This window comes from Triticum dicoccoides, chromosome 1A, assembly GCF_002162155.2.
Source record: "Triticum dicoccoides isolate Atlit2015 ecotype Zavitan chromosome 1A, WEW_v2.0, whole genome shotgun sequence".
In the NCBI taxonomy this organism is placed as follows: domain Eukaryota; kingdom Viridiplantae; phylum Streptophyta; class Magnoliopsida; order Poales; family Poaceae; genus Triticum; species Triticum dicoccoides.
In genome coordinates this window covers 15933897-15940881 of record NC_041380.1, presented here as the reverse complement: position 1 = coordinate 15940881, position 6985 = coordinate 15933897, and the positions used below count along the sequence as shown (strand labels likewise).

The 6985-nt window shown below is 42.9% G+C and overlaps 1 long non-coding RNA gene across 5 annotated transcripts; it reads left to right on the top strand.

The window, feature by feature from the left end:
* Window positions 1–1496: 1496 nt before the first annotated feature.
* On the top strand, window positions 1497–4807 carry LOC119359181. 5 transcript variants are annotated; one of them, XR_005172412.1, is made up of 5 exons: window positions 1497–1883; window positions 2205–2241; window positions 2701–3298; window positions 3601–3699; window positions 4375–4807. It is a non-coding gene; the product is annotated as an uncharacterized LOC119359181 (long non-coding RNA). The 5 variants fall into 5 exon arrangements; XR_005172411.1 differs by lacking the exon at window positions 2205–2241 and having other exon boundaries at window positions 1501–1883; XR_005172413.1 differs by lacking the exon at window positions 2205–2241 and having other exon boundaries at window positions 1542–1883; window positions 3171–3298.
* The last annotated feature ends 2178 nt before the right edge of the window (window positions 4808–6985 follow it).

The following is a 6985-nucleotide window of genomic DNA, read 5'->3' as shown; positions in this document are numbered from 1 at the left end:
GTAGAACATGGAAAAGCTAGATGAAGTTTTGTTTCAAACTTCATGGCAAAATTGCCATGCCATCATGCAGGAGAGGCACAACAATTTTTTTATGGAAACAATTCACATGTAGGAACTCCCTGGTTAGTACTAGGGCACATGTCAATTATATAGCTAGATAAATGTAAAGCATATGGCAAAATATGAACCGTATCTACCTATATGTCAAGGTTCACCAATCCATAAGAATGACAATTTGTTATTTTAATGTGTCCCATGGCATTTCTAATAATGTGTTCCATGGCAATTTCTTCTTTGTTAGTAACACTAATACTACTGTGTCCGGTCGGCTACCGTCGTTGACGGTGGAGGTCGTGCCCTCCCGCGTGCCGACGGTGCTGCGGCCCCTAGCCCCGACTCCTATTCTCCATTGTGCAGGCCTCACTTCGTGGTGCCGTGGTGAGACGGCGTGGAGGCTTCATGACCGCGGTGGCGCAAGATGGTGGGTGGTCGGTTTGGTGGCAGGCTCTAGAGCATCCGAGGTGAAGGTTGGGATCGGGGGAAACTCCTGTCGGCCTGTCCGACACCGACGCGGCGATGCCAGTGGGTGCTCCCGGACCTTCCTGGAGGGCGTCGGGGGTGACCCTTCCTCTCGCCTCGTTGCGTATCGGGGGAAACCCTTGGCAGCAACGTCATCATCGTCGCGGTCCTTCTTGGAGGTGTTGATTGGTACCGGTGCTTCAGAGCCTTGGAGCTTGGTGGGAGATCTTCGGTGGGCGCAGTGGTCGTGAAGCTTCTTCGTTTCCGTTGATCCGCCGTTGTCGGCATTTTTTCTCTTTCGTTTCTTTTGGGTGTGATTGTGCTGCTTCTGCCCAACACCTATCGTTGGCTGTATCGATTGGTTGCTTTGTAATACAAAGCGGGGGAAAACCCTTTTTCTTAAAAGTGAAGGCTGAGCCCAAAATTAAATTTTACTTGCGGCTTCTATTGAAGAATGGCACCTCTTTTGTCCTATGTGATCAGGTTCCTGAATCTGCTACTCAACTGACGTTTAACTGCTCCTTCGCTCGCCACCTCTTCTGTCCCTCTGACAATAAGGTGGCTACCGTCGGATTTCGTGCTGTCACAATCAAAGTTTGGTGGCACAAATCTTCCGCCCTGAGCAAGTTTGCTGTCTTGAAGAAGCAAGACACTGCTGCTGATTACATATCGTAGAATCACTACCCCAAACAGACTTTTTCGTGACGGCCAGACACGTTCGTGACGGGCGCGAAACCTCCTTCAGGAATGTGTACGTGTTCCTGACGTGGATGGTCAACCGAGGGGAAAGATCGTTACGTTCCTGACGCTCTCGGCAATAACCTTCAGGAATGAGAATAACCTTCAGGAACGCAGTTGCACGTTCGCGTCGGGACACTATCCACGTCGCGAATCACTTTGCACACCTTCAGGAACGTATATGTGACCGTCAGGAAGATACCTATGCGGGACCCGGAGATATTTTCGCTTTTGAGGCGCGTGATATTTTCGTTTGGAGAGTGAAAAGCGCGCTGAAATTTCGTTCCCAGGGTGTATTTCGTGCGACTTGCGCTCTGAACAGGAGGGCTTGGTCAAAACACAGGAGGGCTTGGTCAAAATACCTAGAACTCGATCCACTTTTCCCCATCGAGATACTCCTCCCACTCCCCCGTCCAGCGCCGCCACCTCCCCCGTCCAGCGCCGCCACTTCCCCCGTACCGGCCGTCCAGTTCCGATCGGCCGCCCCCCCTAGCCGTCGAGCGCCGCCCACATCGCCGTCGAGCGCCACCCCCCTCGCCGTCGAGCGCCACCCCAACTCGCCGGCGACGTCCAGATCCGCCTCCCTGGCCGGCGATTTCCAGATCCGCCTCCCTCCCCGTGCAGAGGTGACTCCCTGCCCGTCCAGGCCCTCTTTCTCATCTTCCCTACCCAATCTGGCTGTTGTGTCAAATAGTTTAGATGTGCTGCACAGGTACAAAAAAATCTATTTCATTCTTAATTCTGAATAGGTAACTTTTGTGCATTTTATGTCCATGCAAAGAACTTCTGTATGTTGAAAAAAAATGCTATTTACGATTGAAAATTAGTTTCAAATCTGTGTACAGTGGTACATTTTGCCTTTTTAGTTAACAATTTCATTTTGTACTTAAACGATGTTGATTGAGTAATCTTGTAGTACTTGTGATAAATTCGCTATGTTTCTGCAGTGGCTCATTATCATTTATTCAGACCAAAAGCGTGTTGGTAAGTTGCATTCAGTTTCATTTGACCTCCCAGTATGGGTAGTTTGTTGAAAAAACATGTTCCCTTATGTAGGGAAAGATGTATGGCCCTGCAGAATGAGTTAGAAATTATGCTTCTATATAATGTGGTGGATTATGGATCACTAATGTAATTTGTGTTCTCAGATATTTCTTTTTGGAGGTCAAGTATGGATTATGGATTATGGATTACTAATGTAATTTGTGGTGGATTAGGGAAAGATATATTGCTATCCCTAACCACCTGAGAACAGAATAGAAGATGTCTTTCATGTATATTTTGACTAACCACCTGAGAATGATTATTTGTTCTCGTACATGTTTTCTTTCCTTGTAGATAATTGATAGAACATTTATTCATTTAGCATTTAGAGCCTTTTTGCAGCACAATTTAAACTTTTACCTCCTCTCCAATGACGACGCTGCTCTTCCCCAACGACAGCTTGCTGCTGAACTCTGTCAACACCTGCTGCTAATCGTCTCTTGCATCTACATGTTCCTGTTCTTCTCCATCTTCAAAGCCACGTCTTAGACTGCTGCAACACCAAGCTCCAGAAGCCAAATTTATGTTCTGTACTCCATTATCTCACCTCTTCCCTCGCTGATTTCTTGAACCCCTTGCTTGTTCAGTTAGTGTGATGTCTGTTCCTTTATGCTTCCAATTGAGATGATCTAGTTCTAGTTTTATCACCTTAGTATTTCAATTATTTGCTCCTTTGCAAGACTGAAGATCCGATGCTCTGTTAGATTTAAATTTCTTGTTCAACTTAAGAGAAAATGTTAGTGTCCTGTTGATTGTGTTCCAGCATGAACTCGTTCTGAACCTCACCTACTGCCGTTTTATTCTATATCGAGTTTTGTCCAAGTTTTGAGTGTTGGTTGTTTGTTAGAAGAGCATCTTCTCTTATGTAGGAAAAGAAGAATGGCCTATGGCAGCAACAAAGATGAACACTTGCAAGTTCATGAAGTTGGAAGTTTGCAAATGTGGTTGAGAGTGGAGATTGTGGCCCCATCAATAATATAATGTTCAAAAGTGTCTTGTAAGTTCCTGCACCTTTGCTCTTTATTCAAAACTACGACAAATGTTAATCTAAAATGTAACATTTTTGTTTTTCAATAAATTGTTTGTTCCATGATCAGTACAGTTGTATTATAATGATGGCATCCTTTGCATTTCTCTTGAACTTGTGTACACAAACATAGAAGTAGAACAACAAAAGGTTGTCAGTGCATTAGCTTCACCCTGCTGCTCCAATAACACTTATACTACACGATGTATATACCTCTAAACTTGCATTTATGAGTATGTCCCCAGTTATTCGAATTTTCTTCACAAATACAGCTTCTGAGTAGAAGTCGTTGTAGATACTTGGGGCCACCATTCTCCTCACCAGACCCTTGGGTGGGCGAAGGCCCTCAAGCACCTCCACTTGAACTTCTGGTGAGTAAGTCTGTAAGGAACCACCCCAGGACAGTTCTAGTCATATTAGTCTTTTCTTATCAGCTAGCTTTGCATCGCCCGCCTCCTTGTTTTTAACATTTTCAAGATGATGAATTTTTGGATTGCCTTGCAGCTTGTTTAGGCTCTCCAACTGTTTTAGCTCATGCCAATGTTCCGTCCTTACTTGAAATACAGCAAGTTCTTTTAGTGATGCTAAACTGCTGATGTTCGGAACTTGCATCGCAAAGCTATAAATATGCTGCTTACTGCTAGTTTTCTACATGTAGTGCTAGTTCTGTACATGCAGTTTAGTGTTCCGCATACTTAGATTTTTCCTATGAAGTGATGATTTTGTTTGCTATCATGTAAAGTTGTGAAGGGGGTTGGTCATCACAAAATTTCATTTGCCATGAATACTATGGATATAGGTCATTGGATTGCAACCATTTATTTTTTTCTTCCCTTTTCTTTTCTTTTGTTCATTATGTTCCGGTTACAATTTAAATAATTGCAGCCTGTACTTGGCAATAAGAGAAGTCTTCTTCACTTGCTTGGTGGCTAGCAACAAGTGTGTCATGAGCTGGAGCTTACCTTTTGGTTTGAAAACCTGTATGTATGACAGTTTTGCCTTTCACCGTTGTTCATTGAAATCTCCTATATTTTTCTGTCGTATAGGTGAATGGAACCTTCCAAGCCCACGTGAATGCTGATACTCCGTTGGCAGAATGTTCCCATGATGAAGACAATCCTCATGCTACTCATGCGGATGAGCATAGTTCTATTCCAACACAGGACAAACATTTAGGAATTCCAGTAGTATAGCTAGTTAATATTGTGAACTGCAGTGCAGTTAGGCTTTCTTTGTCAATTGCTTCTCCTGGCAATTTAGGAATCAACTAGTATGCGTGTTTTGGACTTGGTGACACCTCCTGTTAAGTCGAGCTTCCATGAATCATGACTTGGATATGAATGTGTGGATCTTGTGAACAATGAGATTTAAATAAATTGGATGGGTACATTGTGACCTAGGAATTGGTTGTGATTTTAAACCGGGTCGTGTGACCTTTGTGTACGCATGATTGTCAAAAGATTTGCATGTGGCTGTGAATATATACTGTTTTCCAATAATATTTTTGGTTTGTCTTGGTTGATTCCTGACGACTGTTTTCATACTTTCCTGACGAAGCTAGCCGTCATGGATATATGTTGAGCTCATTCCTGAAGGTATGGTCCTGAGAGCCACAGAAGATGTTCCTGACGGTATCTCCTGACGGTGGGGCCGTCAGGAATTTGAGTTTGGGAGGCGAGGGGCTCCCCTCAGGAATTGCCGTCAGGAACACTATTCGTGACGGGGACCGTCAGGAACAATCCTCTTTCCTGACAAGCTGTTTCTGACGGGAAATTCCTGACGGCAGGGGCTCATTCCTGACGAAAACTGTTGATTCCTGACGGATTTTGGCCGTCAGGAAAAAGTCAGTTTGGGGTAGTGAATCTATGGAAAGGGAGGAACTGCCGATCTTTTGAGGACGTGAGTGCAGACGCTGAGGTTGTAGACAGTGTATGGCTTATGCTTATAGTCTGAGGTAGCGTCCTCCAAAGCATGGTTGGCTCCCTTTGATGCTTCAGAGCAAACTTTGATGGTTAGCATTGCCGATGACCCTGAGTCTGAAACTTGTTTGCTCGTGAGACATGTTCAACTGAATTTGGAAACATGTGATCAATGAAGGTTTCAGTCAAGGCATTATCCAAATGCAAGCAGAGATGTTCATCTTGAATGATGGCGCTTAATTTTCCTAAACAGTCAATACATTGTCCTTATATTAACTAGCATTCTTCTTCCAGTCTCAGCATGACATAGGACGGCCGCTCGAGCATTGTCTAACTATAAGAAGTTAAAAGAATCATGCGACGCGCCCCAACCTCTGAATCTTCCATGGAGCTTGAAGGGAAGCCTGAGGCCAGTATTACATGGTTGCTTCTGGGCTTGCATTGTGTTTAAATGTTAGTTTATGTTGCATTGACATGATGTTAACTTCACTATTTTTGTAGGCATTATATACAATTTTTCTGCTCATTTGTACTTGATGCATTTGCCAAACAGTTGTCTGGTCCTGCTATTTCTTTTTACCTAAATGTTAGAAGGCTGATGTCAGATTTTTAAGGAGTCGGAGCGAACGACCTCGTGCATGTCGGGTCCCACGCACCAATCCTGAAGTGTTCACTGCAAATACATCCTTTGAGCAAACTACGAGGTGTTGGCACTAAGCACTAATTGGTTCGCTCAGGATGTCAATATGAGCGAACACATTCACAGACGATGATAATTTATGTTTTTAGAGCATGTCAATTATCACCTTTTTCCGTTGATGTAGCATGACGATTTCATTCAGCTAGTATGGCAATTCCTGAATGGCAATTTTTAGTTTACAACATGGCAACTCCTTATACAAAATCACATTTTTTGAGCATTCGCTTAAAGTTTTTTCAATGAACGAAAATGTTTGCTTGTTCGTGTGACATCTAGGCTTAAGAAAATGATATATTACTCATATCAACAAGGTACACCTGCTTTTTAGGGCGCCATCCGAAAGAAACATCCAAATTTAGTGCGTGCACGAGTGAGGAAACACAACTAAATGGTCGTTACTAAACCCTCCCCCTTTAGTCCCAGTTCTTATACGAACAGGGACTAAAGGCCCTCCACGTGGCCGCTGCCTGGAGGTCCACATTTAGTCCCGGTTGATAACACTAACCGGTACTAAAGGAAATTTTATGATTTTTTTTATTTTTTTTATTTTCAAATTTCTGAATTATTTTAACCTCTAATCTCTAATCAACCCTCATCACTGCTCAATTTAACCTCTAATATCTATTCACCCCTCATCATTCCAAATCATCTAACTTCTCGGACGGTCACCCATCCTCTCATTACTCCAGTCTGAGCACGCTTAACTTCAGGGTTCTATATTTCCTCGTTTCCAAGTTGTTTTCCTGACAATAGTAAGATGTCAATCCTATTAACCCTCAGGAATTTAGCTTGAGCATGAAGTCACACATTTCATTGTTTGAGTTTGAAACTATTGTTCTAAAAAACAATAATTATTTAGTAACACTAATATTTCTTGAATAAGTAGTTTGACCACAATTTGACCATAGTTTGACCAATGTTTGACCAGATTTGACCAAAATACAAAAAAACTGAAATAATTATTTAGTAACACTAATATTTTTTAATAAGTAGTTTGACCATTGTTTGACCACAGTTTGACCACATTTGACCAAAATT